Source organism: Bos taurus, chromosome 12 (assembly GCF_002263795.3).
Source record: "Bos taurus isolate L1 Dominette 01449 registration number 42190680 breed Hereford chromosome 12, ARS-UCD2.0, whole genome shotgun sequence".
Classification (NCBI taxonomy): Eukaryota; Metazoa; Chordata; class Mammalia; order Artiodactyla; family Bovidae; genus Bos; species Bos taurus.
This window is the reverse complement of record NC_037339.1, coordinates 45,662,317-45,683,195: the sequence shown is the minus strand read 5'-3', so window position 1 is coordinate 45,683,195 and position 20,879 is coordinate 45,662,317. Positions and strand designations below refer to the sequence as shown.

The 20,879-nt window shown below is 39.0% G+C and overlaps 1 pseudogene; it reads right to left on the bottom strand.

The window, feature by feature from the left end:
- Nucleotides 1-1,300: 1,300 nt before the first annotated feature.
- The window catches only part of LOC132346708 (heterogeneous nuclear ribonucleoprotein H3-like), a 185,806-nt pseudogene continuing 166,227 nt past the window's right edge, over nt 1,301-20,879 (bottom strand).

Below are 20,879 nucleotides of genomic sequence, written 5' to 3'. Positions count from 1 at the left end.
ATATTGTCACCCAGCTTATTTAAATTATATGCAGAGTACCTCAAGCAAAATGCTGGGTTGGATGACTCATAAACTGAAGTTAAGATTGCCAGGAGAAATATCAACAACCTCAAATTTGCAGATGATACCACTTTAATGGCAGAAAGTTAAGAGGAACTAAAAAGCCTCTGCTGCTGCTGCTGCTGCTGCTAAGTCGCTTCAGTCGTGTCCGACCCTGTGCGACCCCATAGACGGCAGCACACCAGGCTCCCCCTTCCTGGGATTCTCCAGGCAAGAACACTGGAGTGGGTTGCCATTTCCTCCTCCAATGCATGAAAGTGAAAAGTGAAAGGGAAGTCACTCAGTCATGTCTGACTCTTAGCGACCCCATGGACTGCAGCCCACCAGGCTCCTCAGCCCATGGGATTTTCCAGGCAAGAGTACTGGAGTGGGGTGCCATTGCCTTCTCCAAAAAGCCTCTAGATAAGGGCAAAAGAAGAGAGTGAAAAAATTGGCTTAAAACTCACTCAATATTCAAAAAGCTAACATCATGGTATTCACATAACTTCATGGCAAATAGATGGGAAAAAAGTGGAAATAGTGACAGATTTTATCTTCTAGGTCTCCCAAATCACTGTGGATGGTGACTGCAGCCATGAAATTAAAAGACACTTGCTCCTTGGAAGAAAAGCTATGAAAAACCTAGACAGTGTATTAAAATGCAGAGACATCATTTTACCAACAAGGTCCATAAGTTTAAAGCTATGGTTTTTCCAGTAGTAATGTATGGATGTGAGAGTTGGACTGTAAAGAAACCTGAGTGCCAGAGAATTGATGCTTTCAAATTGTGGTGCTGGAGAAGACTCTTGAGAGTCCCTTGGACTGCAAGGAGATCCAACCAGTCCATTCTAAAGGAAATAAACCCTGAATATTCATTGGAAGGAGTGATGTTGAAGCTTAAGCTCTAATACTTTGGCCACCTGATGTGAAGAGCTGACTCACTGGAAAAGACCCTGATGCTGGGAAAGATTGAAGGCAAGAGAAGAAGGGAGCAATAGAGGATGAGATCGTTGAATGGCATCACTGACTCAGTGGACATGAATTTGAGCAAGCTCCAGGAGATGATGAAGGACAGAGAAACCTGACGTGCTGCAGTTCATGAGGTTGCAAAGAGTTGGACCTGACTTAGTGACTGAACAAGAACACCACCAAGAAACGCAACAAATAAAACAAACAGAAAACATCATTTCATCACAATCTGCTGCTTTATCAAGCAATATTTTGAGAACATATTCCTTCAGTCATTATAAACTTCCTAAAACACAAAAGAAATTAAATCTGGAAGAAAGCTTACTATATCAGATACTGTGGTCAGAACTCTGTATGCTGGTGGTTATACTTTGATACATCACAGATCATCCACCTCATTTCCGTTATGTTGCCTATAGTAACCTCTACTTCCTGAACTGCCACCTAAGCCATCAGGAATACCATATCTCCACTATAAATCATTCCACATTCCCATTCTCCCAACAGATCATTCATCTCCCATTTTATCCATTCCATCTCTTCCATAGCACCCCATTTCAGATCCTCACATTCCAAAGGCACTTCCAGGGCTATAATTCAAGAAAAGTTCAGTGTATTAATGCTGTGTGTTATTCTTATCTTTAGACATGGCTAGCCACTGCTACTTCATGTGTCATTAAGTTTACATCTGCTTTTCCTCTTGTTTTGCCATCCACTCCAATATCAGTATGAACTAGTATTGGACTTAGTGCTAAGAAGAAATTAACAATACCATTTTCAGTTGAATGAACATGTATCCTCTCATGTGTACAATATGACCACTATGAAAATCTGAACATACACAAGCAGCTCTACCATAGCCATGAACTCCCATACTTCTTCCATCTCTCATTTAAGCACCAAAGCCATCATTTCCTTAGTCAGAATTATTAGAGCTACCATAGTCATCACAACCTCTATAACCTTATTAGGGAAGAAAAAGCCAGGACAGATGCCAGAAATGTAACAAGTATCTTCTTTTCATCATCCATCCTCCACCTCTGATGCAGTGTGATAGTTTTGATGAATATTTGATCTGGAATAAATGACCCCTTTCATCTCACTGGTAATTTTACATAGCCAGCAAAATCTGCTGAAATTTCAAGATAGGAAGTTTGAGAATGTGCCAGATAGTAAGTAGGATAGTGTTAATGACATACACAGTCCTACAAAACTATGATACAAATATAAAATGGTATTTGATGATTATTTAAAAAGTGAAATTTCAATTCTTTACCAAGCAAGGATAGAGTTGGACTTCTGAAGTCAGTGCAGCAAATTGGTTGCACAGAATTTGAACTCCTGTGCATCACATAACTCAATGTTGTAGAAAACTGGATTGAGCCTTGTCTTTTAAATTTATGTAACATTCATATTATATACTGCTGAGATCACCTAACTGACTCATATCTAGGCTCAAGTACCTTTATTTCTTTAATATTTATCCATCTTTCATATATAAATATAAAAATACACATAAACATTTTACTGGTTTCCCATCTAACATTTTTAAAACATTGGTATTTTGCTCTCTTCATTTGATGTTCTCTTATTATGTGGCTCCACATTTTATCTTCAGTGCCAGATTATCCTTTTAGACAAGAGAGCTAAGAATCTGAAGGATGTTCTTTTTTGAGGATTTAGATTTCCAAATGATCAATAATTTATAATGACTCAAGTACTGAAAGTTATCAGAATCCATTAACTTCTCAAATAAAGTTTCCTTCATATGAAAAAGCATTTCCTTTTATCTCTAAAAAATTGTTAGCCTCAATATTTTGGAGACCAGAATAGAGCTGAAGGGTAAAGAGCATTTTTCTAAGATTGAGTTTCTGTGCTTTGTGTGTGTGTGTGTGTGTGTACGCGTGCGCATGAGTGTGCATGGTGAGTGAGTGGTGTGTTGTGCATGCATACTCTAATGTACTCATTTGTGCCTCTTTGTGGTGGTAAAATATTTTCTTTCCCCTTTACAAATAAAAATGTCTTATTCTAAAGAAGATACATAAACTATCAAATGCAATGTGATGTTTTTGTTAAATAATAAGCAACAGAAGCATACAGAAATAAATATTTCTCATGGAGATAAAATATATACAACTATAAAATCATAAATATACTGGAGAATTATAATATGAATTTGTAAATTGTATGCAAATAGCTTGAAACCAGATCTATAAAGACATAAATAAAGCAACAAGACTGAAAGGTTTATATGTTGGCTTGTTTATAGAGTAGCACAAACATTTTTCTTTTTTAATTGGCAATTAATTTTCGGCAGCCATCTAGGTACTTTCATGTCAAATTACTTTTCCTACACTAAACAAGATTAGGCATCCAAGCAGCAAAGCACTTACATGAAAAGTGAGAAACTGACTGTCAAGTGGATATTTTCCACCTATAACCAATTAAAATGTTTCTTTTTTTGATGAATGGGTGTTGTAATTTCTCATTTTGTATTTTTACCTAAGTACATACCTGTGTAACATATCAGTTCACAGGAGCTAAAAAAAGATGGGTGTTGATATTTCTGTTATTTCTTTCATGCAATCTACCTTTAGAATGAAATGAAGGCACATTTTAGTAAAACAGAGTTTTATTATGCTACTGCACACAAAAATACATCAACAGTATATGTATAAGTGTATATATATATATATATATGTCTGTGTAAATATATATACACATGTGTTTTTAAGCAATAATTAAACCTCAAAATATTTCTATTAAAAGATTTTAGCCTTTCAGTCCCCTGTAGATTATAATTTTACACTGAAACGTAAAGATACCTGTATTTAAAAATTAGAACCTTGACACATCAGGTAAAAAAGTAATGTATTATTGATAATCTTCAAATGAATGACATAAAAAGGAAAATATTGATTTTTTGGAAGATGTCTCATTTTTCTTACTTCACAGAAGACTGATGCTGGTTCATGAGCCTATCAATATCATTTGAATTAATGCATATTCCTTACTATTGATTGCTTTAACAATGATTGTCATAACTGATTTATGGGCACTTACGCCTGTTAAATATTTTAAGAGGTAAATATCAGATTTGTATGTATAAGTAGATTGACTTGAATAAACAACAAGGTTGGATGTTAACATTATGCCTTTTGATGTAAGCCATATTATAATACATTATACAAGATGTATTTTTGAGAGAGTAGCAAAAATTCAACAAAAAGTTAATATTAGATCACGTTGCTTACTAGAATTAGGTGCAGAATTCTAAGAATTAAAAAAAGCACCTTAAATTGAAGGTAGCAGTTCTCAAGTTACTTGGAAATATACCTAACATCTATGAGAAAAATAATCTAGAATACAAAATTTGAGTATTTTAATGCTTAAAATGGATTTGTTCCTATTGCTTAGAATAGGTCAGAACATAGGACTACAGTTCTTAATTTCAGTTTCCTATGGTGACTGATACACAGTATTCTCCAAATAATTGAGAGAAGATGCTATGAAATGGGAGACAAAGTAGGGGAATATGTGTCCATGTAACTCTTTATTTAGCATTATTATCTTTGACTTGAGAAATTATATGTGATAGTTACAGTTATTTACCAAAGAACCTACTAAAAAAGTTTATTGAATTATCACATATGTACCATATATTCACTTGCTTTAAGAGCACAAAGCAATGATTTTTATTACTCTTTGTTGTTTGTTTGTGTAAACATTTCTGTGCTATAACTTCAGTGTATTCTATTATTCCAAAAACATACTTGTTAGCCACTGCTGTCACTTCCTATTTCCAACTCTAGTCTCAGAAAAATGCTAATATACTTACTATCTCTAAAGATTTGGGTTTTCTGGGTATTTCACATAAATATGCTCATGCATGCCTGCTCAGTGCTATTGGACTCTTTGAGACCCTGTGACCATTAGCCTGCCAGGCTCCTCTATCCATGTGATTTTCCCAACAAGAATACTGGAATGGGTTGTCATTTACTCTCTCAAGGGATCTTCTTGACCCAGGGACTGAACCAGTGTCTCCTGTGTTACAAGCGGATTCTTTATTGCTGAGTCATGAGGAAAACCCTTTTACGTAAATAAAATCATACATAACGTGGTCTTTTGCAGCTGGCTTCTTTCATTCAGCATATTACTTTAAAAGTTCATCCATGTTGCAGCATGTATCAGCATTTCACTCATTCGCAGGAGGGCCTAGAGGAGCTATCCCACACTGAAGGTCAGGAAGGGTGGCGGTGAGGAGATACCCCTCGTCCAAGGTAAGGAGCAATGGCTGCGCTTTGCTGGAGCAGCCGTGAAGAGATACCCCATGCCCAAGGTAAGAGAAACCCAAGTAAGACAGTAGGTGTTGCAAGAGGGCATCAGAGGGCAAACACTCTGAAATCCTACTCACAGAAAACTAGTCAATCTAATCACACTAGGACCACAGCCTTGTCTAACTCAATGAATCTAAGCCATGCCCGTGGGGCAACCCAAGATGGGCGGGTCATGGTGGAGAGATCTGACAGAATGTGGTCCACTGGAGAAGGGAATGGCAAACCACTTCTGTATTCTTGCCTTGAGAACCCCATGAACAGTATGAAAAGGCAAAATGATAGGATACGGAAAGAGAAACTCCCCAGGTCAGTACGGGCCCAATATGCTACTGGAGATCAGTGGAGAAATAACTCTAGAAAGAATGAAGGGACGGAGCCAAAGCAAAAAGAATACCCAGCTGTGGATGTGACTGGTGACAGAAGCAAGGTCCGATGCTGTAAAGAGCAATATTGCATAGGAACCTGGAATGTCAGGTCCGTGAATCAAGGCAAATTGGAAGTGGTCAAACAAGAGATGGCAAGAGTGAATGCCGACATTCTAGGAATCAGCGAACTGAAATGGACTGGAATGGGTGAATTTAACTCAGATGACCATAATATCTACTACTGCGGGCAGGAATCCCTCAGAAGAAATGGAGTGGACATCATGGTCAACAAAAGAGTCCGAAATGCAGTACTTGGATGCAATCTCAAAAACGACAGGATGATCTCTGTTTGTTTCCAAGGCAAACCATTCAATATCACAGTAATTCAAGTCTATGCCCCAACCAGTAACACTGAAGAAGCTGAAGTTGAACGGTTCTATGAAGACCTACAAGACCTTTTAGAACTAACACCCAAAAAAGATGTCCTTTTCATTATAGGGGACTGGAATGCAAAAGTAGGAAGTCAAGAAACATCTGGGGTAACAGGCAAATTTGGTCTTGGAATATAGAATGAAGCAGGGCAAAGACTAATAGAGTTTTGCCAAGAAAATGCACTGGTCATAACAAACACACTCTTCCAACAAGACAAGAGAAGACTCTATACATAGACATTACCAGATGGTCAACACTGAAATCAAATGGATTATATTTTTTGCAGCCAAAGATGGAGACGCTCTATACAGTCAGCAAAAACAAGACCAGGAGCTGACTGTGGCTCAGATCAGGAACTCCTTATTGCCAAATTCAGACTTAAATTGAAGAAAGTAGGGGAAACCACTAGACCATTCAGGTATGACCTAAATCAAATTCCTTATGATTATACAGTGGAAGTGAGAAATAGATTTAAGGGCCTACATCTGATAGATAGAGTGCCTGATGAGCTATGGAATGAGGTTCGTGACATTGTAAAGGAGACAGGGATCAAGGCCATCCCCATGGAAAAGAAATGCAAAAAAGCAAAATGGCTGTCTGGGGAGGCCTTACAAATAGCTGTGAAAAGAAGAGAAGCCAAAAGCAAAGGAGAAAAGGAAAGATATAAGCATCTGAATGCAAAGTTCCAAAGAAGAGCAAGAAGTGATAAGAAAGCCTTCCTCAGCGATCAATGTAAAGAAATAGAGGAAAACAGTAGAATGGGAAAGACTAGGGATCTCTTCAAGAAAATCAGAGAGACCAAAGGAACATTTCATGCAAAGATGGGCTCGATAAAGGACAGAAATGGTATGGACCTAACAGAAGCAGAAGATATTAAGAAGAGATGGCAAGAATGCACAGAAGAACTGTACAAAAAAGATCTTCACGACCCAGATAATCACAATAGTGTGATCACTCACCTAGAGCCAGACATCCTGGAATGTGAAGTCAAGTGGGCCTTAGAAAGCATCACTACGAACAAAGCTAGTGGAAGTGATGGAATTCCAGTTGAGCTATTCCAAATCCTGAAAGATGATACTGTGAAAGTGTTGCACTCAATATGCCAGCAAATTTGGCAAACTCAGCAGTGGCCACAGGACTGGAAAAGGTCAGTTTTCATTCTAATCCCAAAGAAAGGCAGTGCCAAAGAATGCTCAAACTACCACACAATTGCACTCATCTCACACGCTAGTAAAGTAATGCTCAAAATTCTCCAAGCTAGGCTTCAGCAATATGTGAACCGTGAGCTTCCTGATGTTCAAGCTGGTTTTAGAAAAGGAAGAGGAACCAGAGATCAAATTGCCATCATCCACTGGATCATGGAAAAAGCAAGAGCGTTCCAGAAAAACAACGATTTCTACTTTTCTGACTATGCCAAAGCCTTTGACTGTGTGGATCACAATAAACTGTGGAAAATTCTGAAAGAGATGGGAATACCAGACCACCTGACCTGCCTCTTGAGAAATTTGTATGCAGGTCAGGAAGCAACAGTTAGAACTGGACATGGAACAACAGACTGATTCCAAATAGGAAAAGGAGTACATCAAGGCTGTATATTGTCATCCTGCTTATTTAACTTATATACAGAGTACATCATGAGAAACACTGGGCTGGAAGAAGCACAAGCTGGAATCAAGATTGCCTGGAGAAATATCAATAACCTCAGATATGCAGATGACACTACCCTTATGGCAGAAAGTAAAGAGGAACTAAAAAGCCTCTTGATGAAAGTGAAAGAGGAGAGTGAAAAAGTTGGCTTAAACCTCAACATTCAGAAAACGAAGATCATGGCATCCGGTCCCATCACTTCATGGGAAATAGATGGAAAAAGTGGAAACAGTGTCAGACTTTATTTTTCTGGGCTCCAAGATCGCTACAGATAGTGACTGCAGCCATGAAATTAAAAGACGCTTACTCCTTGGAAGGAAAGTTATGACCAACCTAGATAGCATATTCAAAAGCAGAGACATTACCTTGCCAACAAAGGTCCATCTAGTCAAGGCTATGGTTTTTCCAGTGGTCATGTGTGGATGTGAGAGTTGGACTGTGAAGAAGGCTGAGTGCTGAAGAATTGATGCTTTTGAACTGTGGTGTTGGAGAAGACTCTTGAGAGTCCCTTGGACTACAAGGAGATCCATCCAGTCCATTCTGAAGGAGATCAGCCCTGGGATTTCTTTGGAAGGAGTGATACTAAAGCTGAACGTCCAGTACTTTGGCCACCTCATGCGAAGACTTGACTCATTGGAAAAGACTCTGATGCTGGGAGGGATTGGGGGCAAGAGGAGAAGGGGATGACAGAGTATGAGATGGCTAGATGTCATCATTGACTCGATGGACATGAGTCTGAGTGAACTCCGGGAGTTGGTGATGGACAGGGAAGCCTGGCGTGCTGCAATTCATGGGGTCGCAAAGAGTCGGACACGACTGAGCGACTGATCTGATCTGATCTGATTTCATTGTAGGTATAACCACATTTTTTTTTAATACATTCACCAGCAGATGGGTATATGCATTGTTTTGGGCTATTACAAATGTAATTTCTGTGATCTTTCATGTAAAAAACCTTTACAAGGTCATATGTTTTCGTTTCTCTTGTGTAGTTTCAGTTCATTCAGTTCAATCGCTCAGTCATGTCCAGCTCTTTGTGACCCTATGGATTGTAGCACTCCAGGCTTCCCTTTCCATCACCAACTCCCAGAGCTTGTTCAAACTCATGTTGATTGAATCAGTGATGCCATCAAACCATCTCATCCTTTGTTGTCCCCTTCTCCTCCTGCCTTCAATCCTGCCCAGCATCAGGGTGTTTTGCAATGAATCAGCTCTTCACATTAGGTGGCCAAAGTATCGGAGTTTCAGCTTCAGCATCAGTCCTTCCAATGAATATTCAGGATTGATTTCCTTTAGGATGGACTGGTTGGATCTCCTTGCAGTCCAAGGCACTCTCAAGAGTCTTCTCCAACACCACAGTTCAAAAGCATCAATTTTAGGCACTCAGCTTTCTTTATAGTCCAACTCTCACATCCATACATGACTACTGGAAAAAACATAGCTTGGACTAGATGGACATTTGTTGGCAAAGTAATGTCTCTGCTTTTTTAATATGCTGTCTAGATTTGTTATAGCTTTTCTTCCAAGGATCAAGTGTCTTTTAATTTCATGGCTGCAATCACCATCTGCAGTGATTTCAGAGCCCCCCCAAATAAAGTCTCTCATTGTTTTCATTGATTCCTCATCTATTTGCCATGAAATGATGGGATGAGATGCCATGATGTTAGTTCTCTGAATGTTGAGTTTTAAGCCAACTTTTTCACTCTCCTCTTTCACTTTCAACAAGAGGCTCTTTAGTTCCTCACTTTCTGCCATAAGGATGGTATCATAAGCTTATCTGAGGTTATTGATATTTCTTCTGGCAATCTTGATTCCAGCTTGTACTTCATCGAGTCCAGCAATTCACATAATGTACTCTGCATATAAGTTAAATAAGCAGGGTTGACAGTATATAGCCTTGATGCACTCCTTTCCTGATTTGGAACCAGTCTGTTGTTCCGTGTTCATTTCTAATTATTGCTTCTTGACCTGCACACAGATTTTTCAGGAGGCAGGTAAGGTGGTCTGGTATTCCCACCTCTTACAGAATTTTCCACAGTTTGCTGTGATGCACACAGTCAAAGACTTTGGCATAGTCAATAAAGCAAAAGTAGATGTTTTTCTGGAACTCTCTTGCATTTTCGATAATCCAACAGATGTTGGCAATTTGATCTCTGGTTCCTCTGCTTTTTTTAAATCCAGCTTGAACATCTGGAAGTTCTAAGTTCACGTACTGTTGAAGCCAGGCTTGGAGAATTTTGAGCATTACTTTACTAACATGTGAGATGAGTGCAGTTGTGTGGTGGTTTGAGCATGCTTTGGCATCGCCTTTCTTTGGGACTGGAATGAAACCTGACTTTTTCAGTCCTGTGGCCACTGCTGAGTTTTCCAAATTTGCTGGTGAATTGAGTGTAGCACTTTCACAGCATCAACTTTTAGGATTTTAAATCACTCAACTGGAATTTCATCACCTCCACTAGCTTTGTTCATAGTGATGTTTTCTAAGGCCCTCTAGACTTTCCTTTCTAGGATGGCTCTAGTTGAGTGATTACACTATCATGATTATCTGGGTCATGAAGATCTTTTTTGTATAGTTCTTCTGTGTATGCTTGCCACTTCTTAATATCTTCTGCTTCTATAGGTCCATGCCATTTCTGTCCTTTTTTGTGCCCATCTTTGCACAAAATATTCCCTTGGTATCTCTAATATTCTTGAAGAGATCTCTAGTCTTTCCCATTCTGTTGTTTTCCTCTATTTCTTTGCACTGATCACTGAGGAAGGCTTTCTTACTCTCCTTGCTAGTCTTTGGAACTCTGCATTCAAATGGGTATGTCTTTCCTTTCCTCCTTTGCCTTTTGCTTTTCTTCTTTTCACAGCTATTTGCAAGGCCTCCTCAGACACCCATTTTGCCTTTTTGCATTACTTTTTCTTGGGGATGGCCTTGATCACTCCCTCTTGTACAGTGTCACGAACCTCCATCCATAGTTCTTCAGGCACTCTGTCTATCAGATCTAATCCCTTGAATCTATTCCTCACTTCCACTGTATAATTGTAAGGGATTTGATTTAGGTCATACCTGAATGATCTAGTAGTTTTCCCTACTTTCTTCAATTTAAGTCTGAATTTGGCAACAAGGAGTTCGTGTTATGAGCCATATTCAGCTTCTGGTCTTATTTTTGCTGACTGCATAGAGCTTCTCCATCTTTCGCTGCAAAGAGTATAATCAATTTGATTTTGGTATAGACCATTTGGTTTTGTCCATGTGTAGGGAGGCTTGATGTGCTGCAGTTCATGGGGTCGCAAAGAGTCAGACATGACTGAGCTACTGGACTGATCTGAAGAGTCTTCTCTTGTACTGTTGGAAGAGGGTGTTTCCTATGCCCAGTGCATTCTCTTGGCAAAACTGTATTAGCCTTTGCCCTGCTTCATTCTGTCCTCCATGGCCAAATTTGCCTGTTGCTCCAGGTATGTCTTGACTTCTTACTTTTGCACTCCAGTCCCCTATAATGAAGGGGACATCTTTTTTGGGTGTTAATTTTATAAGGTATTATAGGTCTTCATAGAACCATTCCACTTAATCTTCTTCAGCATTATTGATTGAGGCATAGACTTGGATTACTGTGATATTGAATGGTTTGCCTTGAAAATGAACAGAGATCATACTGCCATTTTTGAGATTGTATCCAAGTACTGCATTTTGGACCCTTTTTTTGACTATGATGGCCACTCCATTTATTCTAAGGGATTCTTGCCCACAGTAGTAGATATAATGATCATCTGAATTAAATTCACCCATTCCAGTCCATTTTAGGTCATTGATTCCTAAAATGTTGATGTTCACTCTTTCCATTTCCTGTTTGACAACTTCTAATTTGCCTTGATTCATGGACCTAACATTCCAGGTTCCTATGCAACAAAGGTCCGTCTAGTCAAGGCTATGGTTTTTCCAGTGGTCATGTATGGATGTGAGAGTTGGACTGTGAAGAAAGCTGAGCGCTGAAGAATTGATGCTTTTGAACTGTGGTGTTGGAGAAGTCTTGAGAGTCCCTCGGACTGCAAGGAGATCCAACCAGTCCATTCTAAAGGAGATCAGCCCTGGGTGTTCTTTGGAAGGAATGATGCTAAAGCTGAAACTCCAGTACTTTGGCCACCTCATGTGAAGAGTTGACTCATTGGAAAAGACTCTGATGCTGGGAGGGATTGGGGGCAGGAGGAGAAGGGGACGACAGAGGATGAGATGGCTGGGTGGCATCACCGACTCAATGGACTTGAGTTTAAGTGAACTTGGGAGATGGTGATGGACAGGGAGGCCTGGCGTGCTGCAATTCATGGGGTTGCAAAGAGTTGGACATGACTGAGCGACTGAACTGAACTGATGCAAGTGAAATGAACTGAACTGAACTGAACTGATGCAATACTGATTTATAGCATCAGACTTTACTTGCATCACAAGTCACATCCCCATTTGGATGTTGTTTTTGCTTTGGCTCCATCTCTTCATTCTTCCTGGAGTTATTGCTCCACTCATCTCCAGCAGCATTTTGTGCACCTACCAACATGGGGAGTTCATCCTTCAGTTTCATACCTTTTTGCCTTTTCATACTGTTCATGGAGTTCTCAAGGCAAGCATGCTGAAGTGGTTTGCCATTTCCTTCTCCAGTGGACAACATTTTGTCAGAACTCTTCACCATGACCCATCCATCTCGGGTGGCCCTACACAATACGGCTCATAACTTCATTGAGTTAGACAAGGCTATGGTCCATGTGATCAGATTGGTTAGTTTTCTGTGATTTTGGTTTCAGTCTGTCTGCTGTCTGACGGAAAAGGAGAAGAGGCTTTTGAAAGCCTCCCGATGGGAGACATTGACTGAGGGGGAAACTGGGTCTTGTTCTGATGTACCATGAATAGTAAATCTTTAATCCAACTTTCTGTTGATGATCTGTGCTGTGTTCCCTTCCTGTTATTTGACCTGAGGCCAAACTATTGTGGATGTAGTAAAGATAATGGTGACCTCCTTCAAAAGGTCCCATGCATGCATTTTTAGACTCAGGGACCCCAACCCTGCAGCAGGCCACTGTTGACCCCCTTCTCTGCCAGTGACTCCTGGTTCCTCATGGGCAAGTCTGGGTCAGTCTTTTTGGGGTTACTGTTCCTTTCTCCTGGGTCTTGCTGCATACAAGGTTTTGTCTGTGTCCTCCAAGAGTCTGTTTCCCCAGTCCTGTGTAAGTTCTGGTGGCTCTAGGGTGGGGTTAATGGTGACCTCCTCCAAAAGGGCTTATGCCATACCCAGGTCTACTGCACCCAGAGCCCTTGCCCCTACAGCAGTCCACTGGTGACCCATACCTCCTCAGTCCAGTTCAGTTCAGTTCAGTTGCTCAGTCATGTCTGACTCTTTGTGATCCCATGGACCACAGCACGCCAGGCCTCTCTGTCCATCACCAACTCCCAGAGTCTGCCCAAACTCATGTCCATTGAGTCGGTGAAGCCATCCAACCATATCATCCTCCATCGTCCCCTTCTCCCTCTGCCTTCAATCTTTCCCAGCATCAGGGTCTTTTAAAATGAGTCAGCTCTTCACATCAAGTGGCCAAAGTATTGGAGTTTCAGCTTCAAAATCCATACCTCCTCAGGAGACACTCAAACACAGTTCTGTCTCAGTCTCTGTGGGGTCTCTGGGTCCCGGTGCATAGAAGGTATCTTTGGACCCTCTGAGTGTCTCTGGCAGGTATGGGGTTTGATTCTAAACATGATTTTGCCCCTCCTACCATCTTGTTGGGGCTTCTCCTTTGCCCTTGGAAGTGGGGTATCTCCTCAAAATGAGCAATGTAGAGTTGGAGAAAATGAGAAAAAACAGTAGACTGGCCATCTTTCAGTGATATACAAGAAGAGGGAACCCTGTAAGATTAGGTTTTTGTGTAAGGGAAGACAATGTGTTGTGGATCAAATGCCACACACTCTCATTGTTATTACTAAGATTTAGTACATTTTGTTGAATGAATCTTTTTTTCCATTTGCTGTATACCCTTAGGATAATTTACAATGACTTAAATTGTTTTTTGAAATAAAATTCTCTGTATATAAATGGTTGATGAGTAAAGCATCTATTGTGCTCCTTCTTCTGTCATTTCAGAAGTCAGTCTCTTAAGGAACTTACTTTTAAAGGTAATGATTTTGTTTTTATTATCAAAAAACAAAATTTTTCATTTGAGACATAAACACTTTAGGGACTCAAGTATATTACAAGCTTTTGTAAATATTACTAAATATATTGAAATGCTTCTTTTAAAACTAATATCTTCATAATTAAAATTGCCAAATGACAATTCTTTATCAACCATTATAATACACATAATGCCAGTATAGCATTTTTTTCTTCTAAAGAGTCTTCATTTAATTGTTCTTGATAAAATATCATTTGCTGTCATAACACCAAAATCATTCTGAGCGTAAATTTTAATTGATAATCTATAGTCTAATTGCTAATCCCATTCCACACTAATTTATAATTCTACTTATGTCATAAATATGAATGTGTAGTTTCCAATAATATACTGTCATGCATTTGTTCAAGGACTGCCTTTAATTACTTCCATTATTTCTGGTCTTCTGGTGTAGGTGGGAGAAATTTGGGTAACCCTTTGGATGCTACCACTGTTTTATGTGTCAAAATTGGATTAGATACTATGCATAATGCAAATAACCATGTAATTATTTTGAATTTACAATGTATTTACTATGTAATTGCATAGTAAGTACCATATAATTACAAGATGATTACATGATTATTTCTGCCTTTTACACAGCTTTAAAAGCAAAAGATTTTGTTGCAATTATTATTGGCATTTATTGGTAAGTGTTACATGGTAGGGAACAAAATATTTATCATATAATCAACCAACTAAGCAACTGCTATTGACTCTTTTCACTTGCAAAAATTATATTTAAAAGTTATTTTAGTGAACCTAAAATTGCTTTAAAATGAATTTTATTAGTTAAAGAATTTAATGCACTTGAAGTTAAACATGAATACAGGCACAATTTGATATCTCTCAAACAGTTGATCATTGTGTACACCATTCTGTTTAACTATTGTTATTGTGCATTTTTATTTGAGATTTTGAGTTTCAGGTTAATTTCTTTGAATATTCCAAGAACATCTTAAATCACCAATGTGAGGAGAAACTCAAGAGATAAACGTGTTATTTCACTTTTTGACTTCTTACCTAAAAATGTCCATACTTATGATAATAAAACATATTATGCTTCTAAAAATTCTTGACTCATACATTTTGCAATTATAAAACAAATATTTTATATTAAAGGATTATTCAGTTCAGTTCAGTTCGGTCGCTCAGTCATGTTCGACTCTTTGCGACCCTGTGAATTGCAGCACGCCGGGCCTCCCTGTCTGTCACCATCTCCCGGAATTCACTCAAACTCACATCCATAGAGTCGGTAATGCCATCCAGCCATCTCATCCTCTGTCGTCCCCTTCTCCTCCTGCCCCCAATCCCTCCCAGCATCAGAGTCTTTTCCAATGAGTCAACTCTTCGCATGAAGTGGCCAAAGTATTGGAGTTTCAGCTTCAGCATCAGTCCTTCCAATGAGCACCCAACACTGATCTCCTTTTAGTCTTACATGAAAACTGGAGAAATAGTACATATTTTCTGCACCCTCTACATTCTCTGCTTCCACTATTATTAACATCATGTGTTATTTTGCTGCAATTGTTATAATAAATGAATTAGTACTGATACATTATTGTTAACTAAAGTCCATCATTTATTCTGATTTCCTTTGAAGTGAAAAGTGAAAGTGAAGTTGTTCACTCATGTCTGATTTCCTTAGTTTGTAACAAATTTTCTTTTTCTGTTATAGGATTATATTCAGGACACCACATTGCATTCAATAGTGATGTCTATTCAGTATCTTCTTGGATGTGCCAGTTTCTCAGATTTTCCTTGTTTTTGATGACCTTGAGAGTTTGAAAGAATGTTGGTTAGGTATTTGTAGAATATCCCCCAAATGGGATTTGCTTCATGTTTTTCTCATGCTTAGGTGATAGCTATGTGTTTGGGGAAGGAAGATCACTGGCGCAAAGTGCTAATATAATCACATCATATCAAGAGTACATAATATAAACATGATTTATCACAGTTGGTGTTAACCTTAATCGCCTGGCTGAGGCTGTGTTTGTCAGAGTTCTCAACTCTAAATCGACTTTTTTTTTTTTTTTAATCCCTTTTCCATGCTATAATCTTGGAAGAAGTTCACTATGCACAGCCCACAATTAAACATAGAAAAGTTACACTCTAACTCCTTGAGGGCAAAATAGCTACATAAATTATTAGATATTCTTCTACATGGCAGATGCATCTCTTCTCTTCCACTTAGTTATTTATTCAACCATTTATTTATATCTGTATGGACTCATGCATATTTATTTTAGATTTTGGTTTATAATCTAACACTGCTTTAGTTTGTTGCTCAAATTTTTCCAGCATTTGCTCCAGGATGCTCTCTTGATTGGCTCCTGTGCTCCTTAGACATATTGAATATTGTAAAAATTTTGAGCAATTATGTACCAAGTTGTTATATTTTGTATGAAAATTTTTATGTGAAATTAGCTATCATATCTCTTGAGTAAATATCTAGAACTGTGATTGTTGAAGTGTATGGTAAGGCTATACCTACTTTTTTCAGAAACTGACAAGCTGTCTTTTAAAGTGGCTGTATATTTTATATTGACACCAATAATGAAGGAGAGTTGCTCTTGCACCACGTTGTTCTCAGTCATTGGAGTCACAGTTTCTTGGATTTTAATTGCTGAAATGGGCTTCCCTCGTGGCTCAGCTGGTAAAGAAACTGCCTGCAATGCTGGAGACCTAGGTTCTGTCCCTGGGTTGGGAAGATCCCCTGGAGAAGGGAAAGGCTACCCACTTCAGTATTCTGGCCTGGAGAATTCCATGGAATGTATAGTCCATGAGGTTGCAAAGAGTTGGAGACAACCAAGGGACTTTCACTTCAATCACTGAAATAGATATACAGGGGTGTGTCACTGTTATTTTAATTTGCAATTATTATAAATTATATCACACATTTTTCATAAATATATTTGCCATCTATGTATCTTCTCTGGTAAGGTATTTGTTAGATCATTTGCTCATTTTAAAAATATTTTCTTATTGCTGTGTTTTAAGAGTTCTTTACATAATTTGCATACATTCCTTTATGAAATGTATTTTTAAAATATTTGCTCACAGTCCGTTGTTGTATTTTGTTTTTCTTAATGGGCTTTTGCTGAAAAGAAGTTTTTAATTTAAGTAAATATAAGTGATCCATTTTTTCTTTCACAGATGATGCTTTTGGTGCTACATCTGTATTATGCTGCTTGGCCTGCCTAACAATTTACTATAGCCAGTGTGGCTTTAACAATAGATTCATTGTCTCACAGCTCTAGAGACTAGAAATCAAGATCAATGTGTCAGTAGGGCCACAGTCCCTCAGAAACTAGTGGGGAGCAATCTGGTCCAGATCTTTCTCCTAGCTTCTGGTGGCTTAACTCTTGTCTTCACTTGGCATTCTCCCTGTGTCCAAATTTTCTTTCTGGGCTTCCTTGGTGACTCAAATGATAAAGAATCTGCCCTTCAATGTGGGAGACCTGGGTTTGATCCCTGGGTTGGGAAGATCCCCTGGAAGAGGGCTTGGCAACCCACTCCAGGATTCTTGCTTGGAGAATCCCCATGGACAGAGGGGCCTGGCAAGCTAAGTTAGCCCAAGGGGTTGCAAAGAGTCAGATATGACTAAGCACATAAAGACACCAATCATATTGAATCACCCAGTGGCTCAGAGGCACACAGTGGCAATGCAGGAGACACAGGTTTGACCCCTGCATCAGGAAGATCCCCTGGAGGAGGAAATGGTAAACCATTCCAGTATTCTTGTTTGGGAAAAATCCCATGGACAGGCTCCCAGAGAGTCCTGGTGGGTGATGGGATAAAAAAGATTCAGACATGACTTAGCATCTAAACAACAAATTAAATCAGGGACCTACCTTACTCCAGAAAGGCTTCACATTTACTTAACAATTACGTTTTGCACAACCTTATTTCCAAGTAAGATCATATTCTGAGGTACTGGGTATTAGGACTTTAACATATGAATTTTAAGGGACCCAATTTTACCCATGAAAGTGAAAGTGTTAGTTGCTCAGTCATGTTTGACTCTTTGCAACATGATGGACTGTAGCCCACCAGGATCCTCTGTCCATGAGATTTCCCAGGCAAGAATACTGGAGTGGGTAGCCATTCCCTTCTCCAGTGAATCTTCTCAACCCATGGACAGAACCCAGATCTCCTACATTGCAGGCAAATCTTTATTTCTGTGCCACCAGGAAAGCCTATTATTATTATTATTTACCCATTAATTTAGTTCAGTTCAGTCGCTCAGTCGTGTCCAACTGTGACCCCATGAATCACAGCACACCAGGCGTCCCTCTCCATCACCAACTCCCGGAGTTTACCCAAACTTATGTCCATAGAGCTGGTGATGCCATCCAGCCATCTCATCCTCTGTTATCCCCTTCTCTTCCTGCTTCCAATCCCTCCCAGCATCAAGGTCTTTTCCAATGAGTCAACTCTTTGCATGAGGTGGCCAAAGTACAGGAGTCTCAGCTTTACCATCATTCCTTCCAAAGAAATCCCAGGGCTGATCTCCTTCAGAATGGACTGGTTGGATCTCCTTGCAATCCAAGGGACTCTCAAGAGTCTTCTCCAACACCACAGTTCAAAAGCATCAATTCTTTGGTGCTCAGCTTTCTTCACAGTCCAACTCTCACATCTATACATGACCACTGGAAAAACCGTAGCCTTGACTAGACAGACCTTGTTGGCAAAGTAATGTCTCTGCTTTTGAATATGCTATCTAGGTTGGTCATAACTTTCCTTCCCAGGAGTAAGCATTTTTTAATTTCATGGCTGCAATCACCATCTGCAGTGATTTTGGAGGCCCAAAAAATAAAGTCTGACACTGTTTCCACTGTTTCCCCTTCTCTTTCCCATGAAGTGATGGGACCGAATGCCATGATCTTTGTTTTCTGAATGTTGAGCTTTAAGCCAACTTTTTCACTCTCCTCTTTCACTTTCAACAAGAGGCTTTTTAGTTCTTCTTTGCTTTCTGCCATAAGGGTGTTGTCATCTGCATATCTAAGGTTATTGATATTTCTCCCAGCAATCTTGATTCCAGCTTGTGCTTCTTCCAGCCCAACGTTTCTCATGATGTACTCTGCGTATAAGTTAAATAAGCAGGGTGACAATATACAGCCTTGACGTACCCCTTTTTCTATTTGGAACCAGTCTGCTGTTCCATGTCCAGTTCTAACTGTTGCTTCCTGACCTGCATACAGATTTCTCAAGAGGCAGATCAGGTGGTCTGGTATTCCCATCTCTTTCAGAATTTTCCACAGTGTATTGTGATCCACACAGTCAAAGGCTTTGGCATAGTCAATAAAGCAAAAATAGATGTTTTTCTGGAACTGTCTTGCTTTTCAATGATCCAGCAGATGTTGGCAGTTTTATCTCTGGTTCCTCTGCCTTTTCTGAAACCACCTTGAACATCTGGAAGTTCATGGGTCGTGTATTTTTTACCCGTAACAGGCTCTAAAACTCATTACAAGTCTTATGGCCACCTAGAAGTTTTCCTATGTTTTCTTCCAGAAGTTTGGCGATATTTCATTTAAAATTTAAGCCCATGATTCGTTTTAAATAACTTTTTTGTAAGTTGTAAAATTAATTTTTGTATGTGAGCTTCCAGTGATTGAAAGCAACTACCACTTGTTGAAAAGACAAAGCATTCTTCATTTAACTGTCTTTTCTCCTTTGTCAAAGTTGAGTTGACTATATTTGTGTGACTGTTGTGGGTATTTTTGTGGACCTCTGTTCTGTTTCATTGATCTTTGTCCTTTCACTGCTGCCATGTTGTTCTTATTGAAATATGTTTAAAGTCAGTCTTGAAATTAGCTTATGAGGGTTCTCTAGTCTGTTTTATTTTTTTTAGTCTTGTATTGGCTAGACTAGTTCTTTTGTTTTCAAGATAAACTATAGAATCAAGTAAATTTTCTCAAGTACATGATAGAATTCGCTGAAAATTTCAGCAATAAGAACTAAAAGGATACATTGTTTATCTTGCTGTCTATCTGTGGCTAATACATAATTCCTTGTCTGAGTGATTCAACCATCAAACATGGAAACGTATGCCTTCTAAAGGAATGAGGCAACCTCTCCCACAGTTGATCTCTGAGTTATGGGAAAAAAAAAGAAAGGACCATGGTGCCAGCTTTTTTAATGAAGAGCCCTTGCTTCTGCTGACAGAGGCTGCATTATTCACTGAAGTACTATCTTTTTTCTGTAGCTGTTGAAGCATATTTGATCAAATCTGGAGAAGACCGAAAACCTAGGCAGTACCTTTCAATATTAATCCACATACAAATCACCAAAGGATGTTGTTGAAAAGTGTATTCTAATTCAATATGTCTGGAGTGGTGCATACTTTTGCCTCTCCAGCGAGCTCTCAAGTAATGCTGTTGCAATTCTATGAACCACACTTTGAGTAGCTGAGAGATAGAGAAAATTTTCCCAAACTTGAGCAAATACAAAATGACTTGTTGTTGATCATATAAAGATTGTTGGTCTTCATCCCCAGACTTTCTGATAAACTAGGCCTGAGAGCAGTCCTTTGAATTTGAATTTTTTGGCAAATTCCTAGGTTGGATTGAGGCTGGAGATTGAGAAACTGCAATTTGGAAAACACTGACCCAGAATTCTAACATGCAATCACTCCAAAATATAAAAGAACCAGAATTCTAGCTTATTTGACAGGTTGGAGGAAAAAAATAAAATAAAATAAAACAAATAAAATCTTCCTACCCTTCACCACTTATTGACTCATCTGTTGGTCAGATAATCCAAAGTATGATTACAAAACATAAAGAAATCAAGATGGAAAATAAAATAGATTCCATCTGGGAGGGGGAGGGGAATGGCTAAATTCTTCCCCAACTACCAATTGGCTATCCATACTTTCCAGTTGCTGTATCTTAATGCTTGAGTACAT